The sequence below is a fragment of the Pomacea canaliculata genome, linkage group LG10 (genome assembly GCF_003073045.1).
Source record: "Pomacea canaliculata isolate SZHN2017 linkage group LG10, ASM307304v1, whole genome shotgun sequence".
NCBI classification, from domain to species: Eukaryota; Metazoa; Mollusca; class Gastropoda; order Architaenioglossa; family Ampullariidae; genus Pomacea; species Pomacea canaliculata.
Window position 1 is genome coordinate 23,203,612 of NC_037599.1, and position 19,025 is coordinate 23,222,636.

Below are 19,025 nucleotides of genomic sequence, written 5' to 3' on the forward strand. Positions count from 1 at the left end.
TTTCCGCTCCCGCCGGATTGAGATTTTATTCCACCCTGTCTGCCGGCAGCTATGCAAAGGCTACAAAAAATATAAAAAATAAATTAAAAAAACCTCCAGCGGCTATGTGCATAGTCTCCAGCCAGCCGTCAGTACCGGTCTCTCCAATACCATGTTCTACAGCTGGCTGAGCACAGTTCACGCGGACTTTGTGAGAGTAATTGCAGTCCCCTAGGGGCTAGACGAGAGAGAGATAGAGGTGGTGGTGGTGGTGGTAGTAGTAGTAGGGATGGTGGTGGTGAGAAAGACAGGCGTAGGAAGGGAGAAAGAGACAAGCCATCATAAGTCGGGAAATGGTATTTTATTGGATCTGTCTAAGAAGCGGAAAGTCATCTACAGATAACATTTCCAAGGCGACGACCTGCATGACAGGAAGAGACTTACTGGGATTATATATTCGGTGTGCACGTGCAGAAACACACGACGGTAAATGATAACAAACAAACAAGCAAGCAAACAATAATAAACGTGTGATTTATATCGTACATACTTCCGCTCACACACACAAACAAACAAACAAACAAACACAAAAAACAAACAAACAAACAATGATTTATATCGTACATAATTCCGCTCACACAAACAAACAAACAAACACAAAAAAAACAAACAAACAATGATTTATTTCGTACATAATTCCGCTCACAAAGGACTATGCTCTCAGTGCTTAAGTACAAGAGATGGACCGAATACGAAGGACGGAAGGAGAAACAACCACATGCTGACAAAGCAATAAAAGACAAGAATAGAAGACACAAGGAGGAGTCAGGGAATAAACAATAAGGATGGAGGGTGTCATTAATCTGCAGAAGACGGGCAGACGAACTAGTCAATAACAATTATTCACAGCTGTGTTCATATATGTAATGAGCAAAGCTCGTGGAGCAGATGTGTTTCTAGTACACGGTGGTGGTGGTAGATGTCAATATGGAAAAGAAGAGATAGATGAACAAATGAACACCTCAGTCCACAATACGCATTCATTTCCTTTGATATTCTCATGTTATTATATCTCCTTCACAAATTTCTCACAGCATCACACACATCTCTTGAAGACTGGAGGATGGTGAACAGTTTATCAGTTTGTAAAATATCATAACAAGATTCTGTATTATCTGACCAACCAACACATACCATCAGTCACAAGCACAACCGAACAAGTGTGTCTGCAGCCGCTGCTTAGATGCTGACGATGATGATGCATGTTCAGATGAAAGAGAAGAGAATTCCAGACAGCTGGGCAACCGATGAGGTCAACATCCGCCCACCAGAAGACTTGAAGTTAATCCTATGGACAGTCGGCATCTTGTCTCTAGAGAAAGAAGGAAAATAGGAAAAATAGAAAGACAGAGTTGCAGCGAATGCAGAAACTTTGTCACTCTTCACCGCAGCCAGTCCCCTCGCGCGCTCCTCGCACACCGGACGTGACCTCGCGAGGTGGCAGTGCGCATCGCTAGCACGCGGGTTTCCCGCGCAGCCGCAGTCAGCAATCTTCGCGGAGACTTAGCAGACGACAATTTTCTCGTCCAATCCTTGGTGACACTCGCTTCGCAAAGTCTGCTCAGTGTGAAAGTGATTTCCAGCTGCTGACCCTCGACAACTTCTGAGTCTCGTTGAAAGGTAAGTAACTGTCAAATTTACCTTCGCTTAGGACTGACACTGGGGAGGGTAGCGGGGAATATTCTCTCCCCCTCCACACCCTCCAACACGGTGGCAGTTAGGGCTAAAAACAAGTAGGTCAAGGAAAACTACGTGCAGCATCGCTGACACGCTGACATAGTCACGAGGATGACAGTGTCAGTGCTGTTGTGTTCATCTCATGTATACAGTCTTTGTCGTGTTTGTTTGGTAGGTTAGGTTAGTCCTTCAGTCGTTACAACACGTGCCGCGAGTAAATCCGTTGACCTTGACACCGATGCGGAACTTTCGAATAATGTCTCGTCAGCGAAGATGAAACTGTGATGATGTCGATGATTTTGTTGATGAGATAGCAGACGTGTCCGGAGGGTAGTGGGTGAATAGAATGTGCTTGCCTGCTGTAAACCCTTAGTTTAATAATAATAATAAAAAAAAAAGCGCACATATCACGTGACTCAAAGGGCGGGAGGTCAGTGCTCGTCACACGAGAGAACGTCAACTGAAGACATGAACGAGAGAATGAAGATTGGAGATGATAGTCGTGCGGAATGAAAGGACAACAGGTACCCGGCTGTTGCTTTTTCCCAGATTGCAATGGTTGAAATCTGTTCCATAACAATTGTGATGTTAAGATGTCAACATTACAAATTTATTTACGTGTCCATGTATTGTTTACTTCAGAACATGAAGTCGTGGGAAGAAATACACTGCACACACACACACGCAGAGAGAACGTGGGTATGACTAAATACTTCTCATATTCTCTGGGTATAGCCCCCTCGCCATTTCACTCGAGCTGATTACTGAGCTTTGCCGAGCTCGGATGACATTAACTTCTCTTGGCCGATTTCGTTACCTTTTCGCGATTCCGGGAGGATTCCTAGGGTTGAATTATCGCCCGCCTGCGGTTACCAGTGTCCGAATGGGGTCCCAAGCAGATAAAAAAGCTTTTTAGTAAGTGACCGTGAGACACAGGCAATCCTTCCCTATTTATCCTGACTACAGAGCTCGTGCAGTTTGTGATTGCACTTCTTGCTCGTGCAATGGCGCTCTGTGTGCTCGAGTTTCCTACCGTCGAGTGTGCTACTAATGTGTTGAACTAAAATATATCTCACAAACTGTGCTTCTGTAAGAGTGCTGTGAGTACTGCTTACTATGTATAGATATATCCCGACTAAACGGTGCTTTGTTAAAAAAAAGTGTCATGTCACTGCCACAGACAAAACCGTACGATGAAACGAGCGGTATCTCGGTTTTTGTATTTTCAGGCTTCAACATTAAGGAAAACAGCTTTCTTTTGTATTTAATTTTTAACCTTTGGCCTATACTCCTCGCTTTATGTTTTAGGTCCCTAGTCTCTAAACAGAAAAGCACATTCTAAACTACAGTGTACAGCAGATGGAGGTAGAGGTAGTTGTCAATACTTTCACACCCTGCACTAATGGCTGTCACTTGGACTAAGATATTTAGAGTGCTGTCAGAACTTTGAAGGTTTTTCGATCTGTTACACCATTGAAGACACATCGACCACTGCCAGACAGTGACAGATGTTGCGGTCGTTGCCAGACGAAGATGTTATGTGTGTCTTCATTTCGTTTTCTGATAACTGAGTTTCAGAGTGCACCTCCTTTCTGATAAGAGCCTCTCGGGTACGGAATCCAGCGCCACCTAGCGTGTTCTTGTCAAGAAACAACAACAGTTGAGAAGTCTACTGTCAGGAGGCGTTAATTCTAGTGAAAGCAACTCACTTGTACTAAGAAAATTTTGGTAGTGAACATCAGAAGATGCATCGTGGATGAAAATCGCAATGAGACGAGATTTCGGGATAAAGGAGGATATTCTCAGTGGATGAGAACAACTCAGATACAGATTGAGAGACTCTGTCCAGAGCTTCCCTTAGTGTTACATAGATATAAAGACAGACCATGAGGGTTAGGTGAAGTAGTAACTAAAGGATTGGAATAAATCGTGTAATGGTCACGTGACATCCAGTTTGTCCACGACCGCCCCTATACAACCCATTCTCCGGTCAATGAAGACAGAGTGAATCATGATCACTGTGAATCGTTCCAGCAGGATGAACATCTTGCTTTCAAGAGACTGTTCAAGCTCTGCAAGTCGTGAAGCGGATGATTTTCGAGGGAAGACCCGCCAGTGGATGTTTTTCTTTTCCAAATGAAGACAAACGGGACAGGAGGATGTCGGGAAGTGCTGCTAATGACATGGTCTATGTTGACAGCGCCGCTTCCCGGCAGGAAGTGGACAGTTTTGCGGTCTTAGCCGTGACAAACTAACGAATTTGACTAAACTGAGACTTGGTGCTGGCGATTGAAATATTCTGAGGATAACAGACAGCCCGCCGATCAACCTGTCCTTCCTATGGGTTGCTGACCCGCCGATGGCAGTCTCTCCTCGTCAGACAAAGATCCTTGGTTTGCAGTCTAGCACATTTAATTTTTAACACAAAGGGTTTCTTTTGAGACGGCAAAGTCTTATATTCTTGGAAAGGATCGAATAGATATTAAAACTCCACCTAATCAGTTGCTGAGTTATTATTTTCTCGCCTTTTTGATGTTCTTGACGAGGGTTAAACCCCTTAATATGAATGTTCCTCTTTGAATCATGTCTCTCATGAACACATGCATGCACGCTCGCACACAAACACACAAACATGCGGACAAAGTGGGAGGGAGAGTCTGTGGTAGGACTGGAAGATTAATTAATCTTGGCACTGCTTATCCACAAACGAAGTCTTTAGGCCCTCGTTATCAGCACGTGACGTAACCAGGCTGATAATTTCAGCTGCAATCGATACGGACCACCGTTCGTGGCACTGCATAGCAAATAAAGGTCACGTTTTCTGTTTTCCTTTGCACAAATTTTTTATTTTTTTAAATCAAAGTTGTGTGAAAGTTGTAAATCGCAGTCGTTGCGAACGTTTAACCCTTGACCCCCACTCATGATTGCGCGTGCCGACGCACAAACGCTGGTGTGCATGCAAACTGAATAATTTTAAGCCGCACAAACAACAAAGACAATTCTGTAGCCTTCTTAGCAGTGCTGTTGACTGGGGATAAACATGGCCGACGAATCTGAAGACGAAGGGGAATGTATGGGTGTGGGGGTTGATATGGGAGGAGGTAGAGAAGATGCATTGATTTCGCTCCCCTTTTGCTCCCTAGGGAGTCTCAGTAGCTCATTTGAATGATTACAGATCGCGTACACACCGAATCCTGAAGCCCAGTCCCAGACTTTTGGTGGAATGATGTACCAATGTGTTTCTTTGTTTTTCTTCTTGTTGCAAAATCTCTTCCGTTGGCTTCTTCCAACTATTCGTCCACTTCTCCTTCCAGTATAGTTCTCGGAATGTGAAAGGTCAGAAGTTAAGGAGTTTGGGCTCAGTTTATTCGGAACAGCAACAAATTATTTCTTTTCTTCTTCTTCTTCCTTGTATGAAGACTTTTCTGATTTGTCAATCCTGAACAGACCGTCTGCTCGTGGCGGACGCCGGAGTGAACGATCACAGACTTAATGAACTTGGTATTTCGTTTCCCGAACTCTTTCTCTGGCCATTCCTGTATCTCTTTCACATAAAACTGATTGTTCTGCAGCCGAGTGTATCCGTTAAGATGCAGAGACGGTTTACACCACCTCGCTCACACAAATGGGATGTGTGTGTGTGTGACAAGTATGGATTTCTCTCCTGTCCCCAACCTCTCAGCCGAGACACTGGAAATGAACTGACAGACGCTTGCGTGGACTGAAAGATTAACTTGCCATGAGAGATCGATATTTTGTGGTGTTTTGTGAGCGGACAGCCACATCCTTCAATCTTCATTAGAACAGCGCAGTGTTTGTGTCGTCACGCACTTCCCCGGATGTCTCCATCCCTGATTGGGCCTCACTTGCTGCAGATGGAGGATTCCTCACAACTGCTGACTGTCAGAATAACTTGGACACTTCCTGCGCAGCCATCTTTCAACGGCCACTAAAGGCGGACACAGTTGGTCCTAAATGTTTGGGAAGCGATTGGTTTTCTGTGATCATCTTCAACTTTGCCAACCTTGGACAAACGTTGGACACATCTTTGAGCAGAAGTTTGTTTACTCACAATGTGATGTTTAGTTATTTACAATAAACAAAAGCCAGATCCTCTCCTTGGCAATAACGCCGGCTGTATACCACCGTCGACTTTTTATTTTTTTTTTATTCATACATGATTTGAATATTTATTCTAAGTGAGCGGCAGTTCTAACACGAACTATTAAATTCGATCGTTTAATCAACCGTCATTGCGACTCTCATTATCTACACTAACGGAAATCACTGACTGTACTGACATCTACTTTTATTTGGGTAGTTTGTGGCTTTAAAGGTCAGCTGGTTTAGAGACATTAAAGGCTGTGGTGGTGATGATGGGGAGGTGGTACCTTAGGGAGCAGAAGACATCAGACGCCCACACAAAGCCGTTTGTGGGTTTTCACATTCACCACCATGATGGTAGCCACCTTTACAGTGTGTCTGTCCCACAATACCTATCATTAACCTGTCAGTAGCGTTTTCATTACAAATACATTCCCGACAACACTGCGGTGGAAATGTATACTACTCCGTGTTATGTGACGGGCGTGGAGTAGACAAGAGTTTGCAAAGCTTTTCAAAGGAAATAAAAGCAGGATTTGAATGCTCTCCCTTCTGAAATTACCGTTGCTGGAAATTTGATAACGGCTTGGCAGTTCAGTTTGGACATGGATACCTTGCTCATCCTTGTGAATGGCGCAGTGGGATTGTCTCATTCTGAGTTGTGCAAGACAAACCTCTCTGTGTAGTACTGAGTGTTTGTTACAACTGCCTTCTTGAGCACGTGAAACCCGGACATTGGTCATGTGATCATCACATCAACCTTGTTTAGCAGTTGTTACTGTTGCTCTCAAATTTCAAATTCTTCAGGGTGAATACACAGATGTTCTCTTCTCCTCTGAGAACTGCGACCTTCTGCTGGCATTGGACTCGAACTCTTATCTCTCAAATGTAGTTCTTCTTCTGACTGCCCAATTTTAGAAGTTTCCACGACGACGGCTGGTGGTCTCTACGTTCCGTTGTCGCCGACTGACCTTTGCCCTCACGGTTTCTAACAGTTTTTGTCCTCCTGTCTCAAGGCTCGGTGTCAAAGAAAGGTCCCTTGGTGTTGAGGAAATCTGAAGACTGTTAACCAAGTCCTCCGTTGGCACTGACATCGTGCGAGAAGTGTCCCTGGCAGGTCATTAACAACTTGTAGACTAAACCTTTTATTTACTTGGTCTCTGACACATGGTCACCTTTAATCTTCACCTCTGTGGGGACTTTTGCCTCCACACATGACAGTGCAATTGCTATTATTACGAGTAGTAGTTGTTGCTGTAGAAGTTCGAGCAGTTTTAGTCTGATTCTCGTGGTCGTAGTCCAGGATAGTGCTTTTATTTTATGTGCCCCTGTCGAACGCTGCTATAAACTGAAAAATTGTGGAAAAATAATGGGAAATAGCTTTTATTTGTGCACAACAGAAATCCGCAGTTTACTGCCTTTTGTGCGTGGGAGGCCTGTACGTGCGCGAGCACGTGTGTAGGTGTATGTCGAGTAAGAAAGAGAGTTTGCCCTCGACATGTTTCCAGCGCCCTCTTGCGTGACAAAACGTTCCTCATGCAGACGACACCGTCGGTGTTTGTGATGATGTTTTTGTGTCTTTAGCCCACGGCTGATATAACCCAGGCTTTACGGCTGAATAAAGTCGACAGCTGGTGTGTGTGAATACCGGTGAGGTCAAAACGAGGGTGCACGCGATACCCGCGACCTCTGACCTCTGCATCATAATGACCGTCACTTCGGCATGCTTACTTTAAATTATCTCCCTCCTCGTCTGCCTTGTAAGCATTACACGGGCTAATTTGGACCGTTCCCACCAGAAAGTTCACCGGCACTCTCACGCTTATTTTAACACCCTCCACAGGAGAGTTCCAGAACTTTCCTAAAACTTGTGACCTGCTTCTTCATGATATCCAAAAAAAAAAAAAAAACAAAAAAAAACCCGACGTACTGTAGGCTCATCTGTTTTTGAGATAATAATATTGGACACTCGTGTGTGTAAATATATGTAACACAGGAATTATTTGTGGCAGTGGGTTGCGGAAAAAGTTTATTTTTGGCATTCCACTTTTTTGACATGGTGAACCACCTACAGTTTACTACACAAAGGGTCACTAGACGTGGGAGATTGAACTTCTTTTTATATCTCGATCCAGTTATCTTTGTTTTGGTCAAAGACTAGCAACTCGTTGTTATTCGGGGTGTCTTTGCCGAGTGACATGAAGGGCTTTAGCGATGTCAGGGTTCGCAAACAACGGGATGATGATGTCGCCGATGACAAGTCGGCAGACCGTCTGGCAGTCACAAAAATAAAGTACAGACATGTCAGGTGACCACCAGGCGTTAGCCATCCAGCTATAGGTTAACGATATACAGTACGAGGCCGGTCAGAGTAATTTCCAGCAGCTTCCATCCTTTACAAGTACAATACTTCTGAGTCGGTCTCCATGACAGCGGACTTCCGTTCTGTCTGTGGTCAGACACACAGAGACTGAGACACACAGGATGTTTGAGTACAGAGACAGAGACACACAGGAAAGAGGGACTGGACGATGTTCGAAGCCAGACATGCATGGCGATGTTTGATGACCGACACCGCTCGATGGTTGACGACAGGTGCTCCGCGCGAAGTCCACGCCAGCACGCGACGCCCCCGCCACGGTGCACGCGCAGGTCGCCACCAGTCTTCGCACGTGGTCTAAGGTGCGGGCCGTTGATGAAGCCGACAGGAAGCGATTCTTCAAAGGACGGAGGCACAGAAAGCAGTCTTGAGCTAGAGTCGTCACCCTTGGTCTCCCAGAGCGCGGCCTGTCTGACGGGAGGACCGGGAGCCCGATATCGACCCCAGAGCCTGCTGGGTAGTGGGCGTCTGGGAGGCTGTGAAGTGCTGTGCAACTGGGCGAGACCTCCGAGCAGCTTGCAGATGCCTTGTTGCTCTTTTTCTGATCCACTTGTCTGAGATATGGCTTTTTCACCCACACCCGTCTGGGTCTTCTTTTCGGGTGGTCATTGTTCTTTAAAGATGTCGGCTACCAACCTATTGGTGGATTTGACAAGTGTCATTTTAAACTGCCTGTGTCTGTTGGTATGTTATTATCCTGATGATTCAGCACATTATTCTTACACTCAATTGCCCAGTCATTATTCTTGCACTCAAATCACCAATAGGGCATGATGGATGTAAGACTATACATTACCCAGATTTTCTAACTTCCGGGTACAGACGGATCAAGGCGATACGATTACTTCTCTCTGAAGCAATATTAAAGGGGAAAATGAGGAAAGTGGGGAGTGTAGGAGAAAAAAAGATGGAAACAGCAATTAAGAGGATAAAGCTGTGTATTACATGCGCAGTTCAGAGCGCCCCCTAGAGCAGGAATCGCGCCCGAGGCTCTCATCTCGCACATCGCGAGAACTGCAAGTTAATAGAGCTGCATGCCGGCACAGGCCACGCCCAGCTGAACGTGCACGCGCACATTTACACTGATCATACTGATTATAAACGAGTTTTCCTTTTTTTCTAGGGGATGAAAGGGGGAAAGGGGTCTTGAGGTTAGTAGTCAAGACTTGGCACGTGCGCGTTCCCCACTTCCTGTCATCATGACAATCATATTCAACTACATCACGCACACTGTATATATATATAGACATACTGTGTGTATATATATATCAACACACATACAAGCATGGTCGCGCACACACATAGGTCTGAGGCATGGCGAGCGGTGCCGGTGGTGTTGCTGCCAGCGCCACACACGCGAGGCTACAGCAGCAGCAGCACCATGGCTTTGTGGGTAGAAGGCGCCGCCGTGCCGACTGGTGGTGGTGTTGCCAGCAGCATGCTGTTGTCGCTGTCACACTGCGGCAATGTCTGGAGGAGGTGTTGGTGAAGACAGAGAGGAGGTGCTCTCATCCTGTCAGGTCTCCACCACCGTCTGGCATACAGGCGCGTGGCACACACTGTAGCCCCGCGCAAGCCTCAGACACGCAGGCGGGAGGGAGAGCAGCAGCCAGCCAACGACTGCCTCACCCGCGGCCAAGAACTGCTGCTGCTCCTTTCAGCAGGGGACACCGTTGACGGGGGACTTTAAAAAAAAAAAAACAAGAAAAAACTCAACCGCCAGCTGTCGTACATGTGCTGTGCGACCTGTTAGTCACGACAGACACAGCAGACGACATCTCAGCCGGCGCTGACAACACCAGCAACTGCACAACCGCGTGGAAAGTACCAGAAAGTCAAGAGGGCAATACTCTTATCTCGTGAACGTGACAGTCACCCACCATTCCTGTACAGGTCGCAGATGACTGGACAGAGCTGTGGTGACAGAAGTTAACCGTCTCTGTTATCAAGAACTTTCCACCCGCGCGTTGTCCGGAGGAGACAAAGAATGTGAGGGACACCCTGGGGATCGTCAGATACACATACCCGGGGTACGGGCTGTTGAGTGGGGTTTACCTTGCCGGACGAAGACAGTGAGACTACTTTGTGATCCGGGTGTTGATAGGTGTGTTTGCCTCACCTGGCGTGTTCTGCATAGTTTCACCCGAGAACAAGAGATCGAGACAAAGGTAAGTTTTCCGAATACAACCGTAGAATTGTTTACTGTTTGTATTTACTGTCAAAGTAACTGACCATCCGGGCTTACTGGATAAATACAAGTTAGTTTCCTATTCTTGTGTTGCAACTCATTCAATGAAAAACTTGGATGCGTCATGACTACCCGGGGTGAATCAGAAGTTGAGGATTTCCAACTGTAAAATTAATTGCAGTCGTGTGGTGTTTTCATGGCTATTTTTAGACCTCTGTATCAACCTGATGAAAGTGATAACGATGGAGAAGGTTTGTCTCTCGCATCATCCACCCCTCTCCCACCTTCCCGTCTCTTTGTTCTGCCATGTGTGACAGTTTGTTTTCATCAGTTTAATTAGAATTTTTTTATATCGAGTGTTTACGAGTTTTTAAGTCAAGAGCGAGTGGGTTAGATGGCGCTGGTGCAGATCAAAAGCTTACCCCAGTATCTGGCAGACGATTGATTTATTGACCGATTTTTCTTTCTGTCCTTCTCCGGTCCTGTCGCCAATCCCCTTCTTGCCCCGCTGTCATGCGCACTCGATATACAGCAGTCACAACGACTGCGACACGTGATCCGGGGGTTGAACCCGATGACATACACACTCACTTCTGTTTTTGTTTTCTTGTTGTCTTGTGTTGTTTACTCCAGCTCAGCGCGATAGGACGAAATACATCCCCACGCAAATTAAAAAAAGTGGAATTAAATTGTCTCAATAGCTGATGCTCGGTTTCTTGAGAACTTACTGGACATCAACCAACTGATTTTTCCCATGAAGCTGTTGTGGTTGCAGCTGCCGTGGTGCATGCCGTGCGTCACTCTGCATGCTGCATGCCGGTACCCGCCAGGGTGTTGCGGTCCCTGTAGAAACCCTGGGTAGACAGGGTTCCAGCTGGCGCGCGCTGAGTCGCTGTAGTCAGGCCAGGATGCAGTACAATGGCCACAGAAAAGTAAACAACACAAGCTACACACCCCACGGCGGAAAGCCGGCAGCCTCGTGATAATGATACAAAAGGCCGGCTTCGACCCTCCTCTCGCGAGTTACATGACCGAGGGGGCTTTGTTGTGGAAATGAACCCCCCTTCTCTCTCTCTCACACATTTTGTATGTTCCTTGGTGTGTCTACCTCCGTCTCAAGCCTTTTTGGAGAAAGAAAATCGAGCGCATTAATCTTTCATCAGGTATTTTATTCTTTCAGTATGTGTTTTTGCTCCGTGTGATGTCTGCTGAATTCCCCTCGGACATTACCTTGCCTGCGAGGGTTTAATGTGTATCAATAATCTGCATTTGCACGATCGCGTGAGCGCGCGTGCGTGCGTTGTGTTCACGTGTGAGTGAGTGTGTCGTGTGCAGATAGAGAATGTCCTTTGCGTGTACGTGTGTTTGTACGTGTGAGTGTGTGAGCAAACATGTAGGCGTGGCCTTGCGTGTGTGTATGTGCGTGCGTGTCTTATTATCAAACTTTCATTTCCCGTCATCTGTGATGCTATTAGCCTCGGATGCTTTTAGCACCAGCGGCGGACGCGCGTGTTGCCTTCTCTGACCCTCGTCGACCTTTCGGGTGTGCGTGCGAGCGCGAGCTGTACAGTGAACGCGAGGATGTCATCGGCTCTTTCATTCAAAAACTCGTCGTAAAAAATAATAAAATAGCTGCCACAAATGTCGGGGACAAGGATTGAGGTGGTGGTGGTGGTGGTGGTGGTGGTGGTGGTAGGGGGAGTGTGGAGGATGGGGTTACGGCGGCGGCGCTGCGGCGTGATGGCTGACGCTGGACGCACGCGAGGTAAGCGACACGTGACAGTGATGGAGCGCTGACCCTTCGCGACCTGTCACGGCTACGCCGGCCGGCGACAAAACGACTGAAGTGGGCAGGCTGCTGTTAATTAGTCGCGGGACTTTATAGCGTGCGTGTCTCTGAACTAAATTCCTCCTCCCTCCACCCATCATTTCCATTCATTCTTCCATTTCCCTCCCTCTCCTTGTCCCCCACCCACACCCTCACCCCTACGTCATGCCGCCATCTTGACGTAGTGAAATCGATCTGACGTAGCCCTCGTCTGACCCTCGAGTGTCACTTGCCTACTGAACGCGACCAGCGCGTGCACAGTGTTAGTACTGGGTCACGACGGGACACGCTCTGTTGGTGACACCTGTCACCAGGGCTGGGTGTCGTGGGGTGGGGGTCTCCGGGTACCCGGTCCCCGGTACATTAATAATAATCGAATAATCGTTACTATTTAGTAGTTTGAGTACTCCTGATGGAGGAGTTAAACGGGATTGTTAAGGCAAAATAAAACTGTTTATAATCTCGTTAAGAGTAGGATCAGGTTGAATCTCGTCTATTCTCGCGTCTGTTCATGTGGAAAAATTGAATGTTTTGTAGCATGTTGAGTTTAATGAGAGAAATTACACAGGAGTTCTTTCCTTTGCTTCGACGAAGTCTCGTTGTCTGTCACGTGACCTTATGACATATGACCAAGACTGCTTACCAAGTGAAACAGACTGTTTTCTATAATTTTTCTATATATTTTCATTTGCTCATACTTCAAAATCCACGAAAGGATAATATTGAGCATTGCTGTATGTACACCGAGGTGCACAACAATGTCGGCGATGATAATTTTATTGTCAGGTCTGACATGAACGATGCTACTCGTATCAACACACGGTGGATGATTGAAATGTTGTCGTGTTTATGTTACAAAAGACAGGACAATCCACGAAGAAGCAATGTTTTAATTACAAGATAGATGTTTCAAGATGGAAATCATCGCAGTCAGGAGTGTTTCATATTTTTGCATCTTATCAACTTGTCGCGGGCGCGGATCATCACAGATGATTCCATGGCGGACCTCAGCTTCAGTGATGGATTTGCGGTCGATCTGCACATCCCATTCTCTCCTCCGATGATAAATCGGTTCTCACTCTGACTCACCCATATTTTCACTCGCCAGGGGAATGAGAAATAATCTTATTCATTTTGTTTCTGTGCTTCTGTTAATGCAACATCCAGTGCTGCATATATTTGTTCCTCCACAGTTGCTCCTCATCTCACCATTTCTTTCTACCCCACCTCCCTCCCCTGATCCCCCAAAAGTGAACTTGTACTATAAAAGTAAGTTGTACCCACTCATATTCTGAATAACAAAGAAATGGTGAGCAGGGTTCACTTTGTACTGACCTTTGCGGAATATCTGATGATGACCCACGAAGGGTCACAAAAGCTTTTCGCTGTGAGAAGTGATATAACATGATTAACACCTGTAGTTGGTGTAAACATTTCTCTCGTGACATCGTTTCATAACGGAGGATGCTTTCATTATATTTTCTTACACGAATGCTTCGGAGATTTGATGCGACATGCCATGGGTTGAAGTTTCTTCTCCGAAATTAATGGCTGCCGGGTGTGGAGCAAACATTGACACATTCTCTGGCCGAGAGCTGTGTTCACTTGCACAACAAGTCCACACGGCCTCTCGCGAGCTCGGTGGTGGCTCGAGATGAATTTCTGATGGCCGCTAGCGATTCAAGGTGGTGTGTTTGAACTTCGCCGCCACTTACCTGTCTCGGCACCTCGGACCATCTCACACCGATGCACGTGCCAGTTGATCACGTGCAAGGACAAAGCGACAGTCGGGTCGTGTTTTGCACTTTTTTGACCCGGTCATGGCCCACTTCTCACCCACCCTTCACAGTGCAGCCTTATGTTTGAGAGTTGCTGACATTACCACAGTATCGACTTGCCCGGCGAGTTAAGCGACAAGCGAACAAAACTGAAAACGAGGCGATCGTGTATCGAGATTTTGTTTTCCGCTTTCCGTCCAGGCACAAACACTCGTTACCAACCCTAAATGTTTTATTCACACGGACGACTTCTAAAGACTGGAGAAACAAAAGGCGACATTGGAAGCCAGCAACAATTTAGCCAGCGACTATAATTTATCCACGAAGCACGCATGCGCAGACCATTTTATATTTTTTAAAGTCACAAACAAAATACATACACATATTTGCGACTGATATGGCAAGATGCTATAGTATAGTGGGTAAAACGAACTTTAGTATGAGAGGGCTGTAGAGTTGATTTCTATCGGAAACTTTTTTCTTCGGTATATGCCTTAATTTTGACTTTTTTCTTGTGTGTTAAGCGGCGCCAAACAGGCCAATGGCAGAACTCCATGCGAAAAAACTAGTTGTAGCCGGCAAAACAGAGCTTGAGGCGGTTTGTCGTGAGAGCTGTACAGCAGTTCGCGGAAAAAGTCAGGCTGTACAGCTCCCAGCATTTTGTATACATGACAGTTTGGGTTGGAAAAGGTCGTCGCATTCCGACATCCCCTTTGTACGCCTCCTGAGCTCCCAGCTCACGTGCCGATAATCAATATAAGTGTATAAACCTTTAGTGCGCAGAAGATTCCAGAGAAGTCTCTGGGGGGAAATAGCAATAACAGTAAAAACCAACAGCCGAGCTTAGCAGAGGCTTTTTAGGAGCGAAATAAGCATCGACGGCTTGTTTACTGTGCCTCTCGGCGACACGCTCGGCAACTTCCCACAGCTGCTTGAGGAGGCCTCGTGCTGGAAGAGAAGTCACATCCTGGCTTCCCATGTGATCAAGTGTTGAGGCTGGGATCTGATGACCATTGTGACGACAAACCGTTGGGCACATTGTTCTTTTATATCTGTGGCGACCTCTTCTGATGGTGTCGGCGGCGGTCGTTCGCCCGAGCCTCGTCAGGTTTAACGGAAACTGATGAATTCAAACACTTCTTAATCGAACACATGGACAGATGTTTGACATAGTTTGGCAAAGTTTTTAGGTAATAGTCATGCAATAATTTTGCCAAACGTTGGTCTGTATTTGTCCGGTTTGACTGTTTTTGGACTGGGTTGAGAAATGCTCCAGGTGAAGTTCAGTCGCCCTGTGCTTTGTTCTGATTTTGCCAAGAGGGCTACATGACCCCACAGCTATAAAATTCTTGTGTATCGTGGTATAAAAAGTTTTAAAGTGGTTCACTAGACACAAAAGTGTGTGCCAGCGAAGCACCAGTTGAAAATAAAGTGTGAATGGGAGGCTAGCCACACATCCAGGAGGAATGTTCACGTGATTATCGCTGTCCGAGCGGATCGAGTCATAATCAAGGCATGCTGCTTTCCGTGTAGTTATCAAAGTCTGATTTTCAAGCCCTCAGACTCCATCTATCAACCGCTTGATTCTCGGCACGGCGTCGGGCCCTCCGAATGGCCTGACAGGCGACCTTGATTTATTCCTCCGGGTTTACACCCTAACGGCGTATACAATGGCTGGGCGCACGTGCATTAACTTCGACCCGTCACAGCTCGCGAAACATTTCCACAATCAGTCCTAACGTCTCGGAAAAGACCAGTTATCGCACGGTGGGGAGGGGAAGGGGGAGAACCGAGGACTGGAGTGATGTCATCGATGCCATCTGAGCAGATGTGATTAATAATGCTTAAGTCTCCGTTGTTTCGTCATTACGGACAAAGCGAAGTTCGTGTCGAGGGATGAACTGCAACGCGCATGCGCAGCCCTCAGGCTCGAGCAGATGTCGGGTGTTTCCGCGGCCGGCACTGATGGCGGGCTCGTGCGAGCGAACGCTTTTGGCTGGAACCGAGTTTTCAAGCCAGCGGGAGGATTACAGGAAGCTGAGCTTTGGCGAGGAGCAAAAGACTTGAGGGAGGGTTTGGGGGCGAGGATAGCGGAAACGCGAGCGGAGGAAACCCGAACAGAGCTCGGCTGTCATGTTGACGGAGAAGCAGCGGACTGTGGTGTCCAGTGAGCTGTAAGCCTGCCTGCCTGCTGCCTATCCCAGAGTTCACCACCGCAGCATCCACTGGCTAACCGTTGTCGTGATGACATTTGTCGATGGACGTGTTTGTGTGTCTGTGTGCGTGGTCAAGTCTAGGATGCCAATCTACTGTCGCCGCCATCGCTACTTTCTGCTGCTGGTGGGCGGGCGTGTTCTGTCTCGCGCCTGCGGTTACCCTGGAGACGGAGGGCGGCCTCGGGAGTGGTGAGGGTTCAGTGTTACAGTCATGTTTTCAAGCTTCCGCTGCCGGCACGCCTAGTTTCGTTATGTATCCATTCCCTCCTCCCTCCCTGCACGGCTTCTACTTTGATACTCGACTGTCGCATTCTTGTCCTGTGTATCAATATTGTTTGTCTGTCTGTCAGTATTGCACGTGCAGTCTATAAAACCTTGTCGAGTGATGCCTGTAGCTTGACCTAAAATTTAATATCTTTTATTGTCTATACTCAACCAGGTTATTGTCTTTAGTAGCAATCACTCGTCCTGGGATATATTCCCCAGACTTTCCCCACTCAGATTATTATTTCTTTCTTTGCCTTGGGCCACGCGCAGTCTGAACTTTGAAAGCCGGAAGTTGCCAGTATTAAAAGGAAGTGGCGCGCGAGAGAAAATCATGGCGGAGCTCGGTTTTCTTCCAGGCTGTAGCCTTATGTAAATATTAGGAGAGCTTAGTCCGGTCCTGGTGTTCCCTGTAATGAAATCAGTGGAGGGTATAAGGCTTCAACCCTATCTCCAGGGGGAAAAACCGAAAGGAAATAAGATTACATCGGTTCCCTCTACCAAGAACAGGTGATAAGCATGAGGGAGGGGCGGCAGTGGCGAGACAACTCCACTTGGTCCCGAGTGCTGGGAACTACTTTGGTGAATCACATTGTCCCGAGCCCCTAGCAAATCCTTCCGCGGATCCGAATTCACAGGCTTCCCTGCAGGATGGAAGTGATGGAATCTGTCACTTAAGTGGAGGCGCTTCCTTCCTAATCCTTCATTTATATTTTTAATCAAGAGATTCCAGCGCACCGCTTTCCTCCACTCGCCTCCTTCCTCGGCGAAACACTCGGCGCGTTCTCATTTCCGTTGTCCTGGAATTGCGAGACATTGAAGGGAGGGAAAAAAAAGTTCCATCCCTTCCATCTTTGCTTCCTTCTCCTGTTTTGTGGCATCAGAGCGTGTGTTGTGCATTAATAAAATAACACTTCATGGCTTTGACACGGTGATGTATATTCTTTCAATGCCTTCCACGTGCAGCCTCGGCGCCTGTTGATTGTTCCTCGTCGGCTGACCACACTCCATCGCGGCTCCGTGCTGCAAGCTTTCAAGTTATTTTTGAAATAACAGCTCCACCCGTTAAAGAGCGGGGCTGCAGATTTCTCAGAATCTCCACGTTTTCATCTCGTGGACGGCTTAGCAAAATTGGCGACCGCGTCAACAGTTGGGTAATGCTGCACAGCTTCCCTCCCTTCCTCTCTCCCCCTCACCCCTCGCCAGAATCTCGTCGGCATCTGGCGGGCGCTAGCATGCAGCGGAAAGTGGGGGCTCCCTGCCCTCTCACCTCGCGCATGCTTACTCACGCGTGCTGACTGTACGGCAACCGCACCCAAGCGTGACACGGTTTATCGCGTCAGAGAAAGCTTAATTTTCCATTTTTCATCATCATCATCATCATCATCCACGACTACCAATGGTAATGACTGTAACAAAACTACATCGACAAAAAATTTTCCATGGTTTCGCTTCCAGACTACATTTTTTTCAGATGCTTTATGTTTTGAGGCTGAACGCAACTGCTGCGTGGTTCTCCAGTCTTAACGAGGGTTCACGAGAGACAGCAGAAGAAGCGGATGGCAGTTCTAGAACCCACTTTAAAATCTTCACGTCTGTCTTTTAATGTCGAGCGACCCTTGATGATGCTTCTCTGACAACGATGATGGTTCGTCGTCGCTGGAGAGCGTCTGGAGGGCGCTGTCGGGAAAACTCGTGCCCGCCTAGTTTTTTTGGTTTTGAGCTTGCACATGCGTACTTGCGCTGACTTTTTAAAAGTTTTTTTATAAAGTGTACCTGAACGCTGAAAGAGGAGAAACGTTCTCGTAAATTCATTATGGCCCAAGCGTTTCCTGAACTACCGCGGAAACGAAGATCTTTCAAGTGACATTTACACACAGGCTGCTTTTTAAGTGATAGATCGTCCAGCACTCGGGAACCGATGTTGGTGACATCACATCACGTGACCACATATCGAACTCGCTCCTCGCGCTGCGCTTGTTGAGCGTACAGGGCGTGAAAGAGCCTCCAGCCAGGATGTGACAAAACTCTTTGGCATCGGCATTAGATTATAAAAAAAATAGGGAGGAGAAAAAGTTCTCGGATCTTCTGTGGAGCATTCACTGTTTGGAACTCCATTTGCAAAACGTAATTAGCACGTGCAGCTTTCAAGTACACTGGTACAGAGTTGCATCCCTTCACGACCTCTTCCGCTGGCTGCTCCTCCGCTCCTGCAGTATCCCTGGCACGTTCCCTCCGTGCCTGCGTCCTCCTCACATCATGAATAATGGAGCTGTCAGTTAGGTCCCCAGCGCTGGTGTGTGCATGGTTTTGTTGTTGTTGTTTTTTTTTGTGTTATTGTCGCCACGGATGCTGCCACCGCCATGCTCGCCGTCATTGTCAACGGCAACCTCTCGCGTTTGGCGGCGGTGCGCAGGCACGCGCATGCGTGTTCCGTGAGTCACGGGTCGTGCTGTCGGCCATTAGTTAGCAGATGGTTGACAGTCTTGTCCCGTCTGGCCTGTCACTTGGCGGTAAACGATTTCTGTTTTCTTGATTTTCTTTTTGTTGT

General features: G+C 47.1%; 1 protein-coding gene across 4 annotated transcripts in view; it reads left to right on the forward strand.

Moving 5' to 3' along the window:
- The first annotated feature begins 1,507 nt into the window (after positions 1 to 1,507).
- LOC112573313 (interleukin-6 receptor subunit beta-like) overlaps positions 1,508 to 19,025 on the forward strand; it is an 82,551-nt gene continuing 65,033 nt past the window's right edge. The window contains exon 1 of one of the 4 annotated variants that reach the window (XM_025253545.1): positions 1,508 to 1,659. The gene's annotated coding sequence lies outside the window, so the exon portion shown is untranslated. Of the gene's footprint in view, positions 1,660 to 9,533; positions 10,369 to 16,000; positions 16,400 to 19,025 lie in introns of those variants that run through there. The other 3 variants (XM_025253544.1, XM_025253550.1, XM_025253546.1) reach the window with 3 other exon arrangements.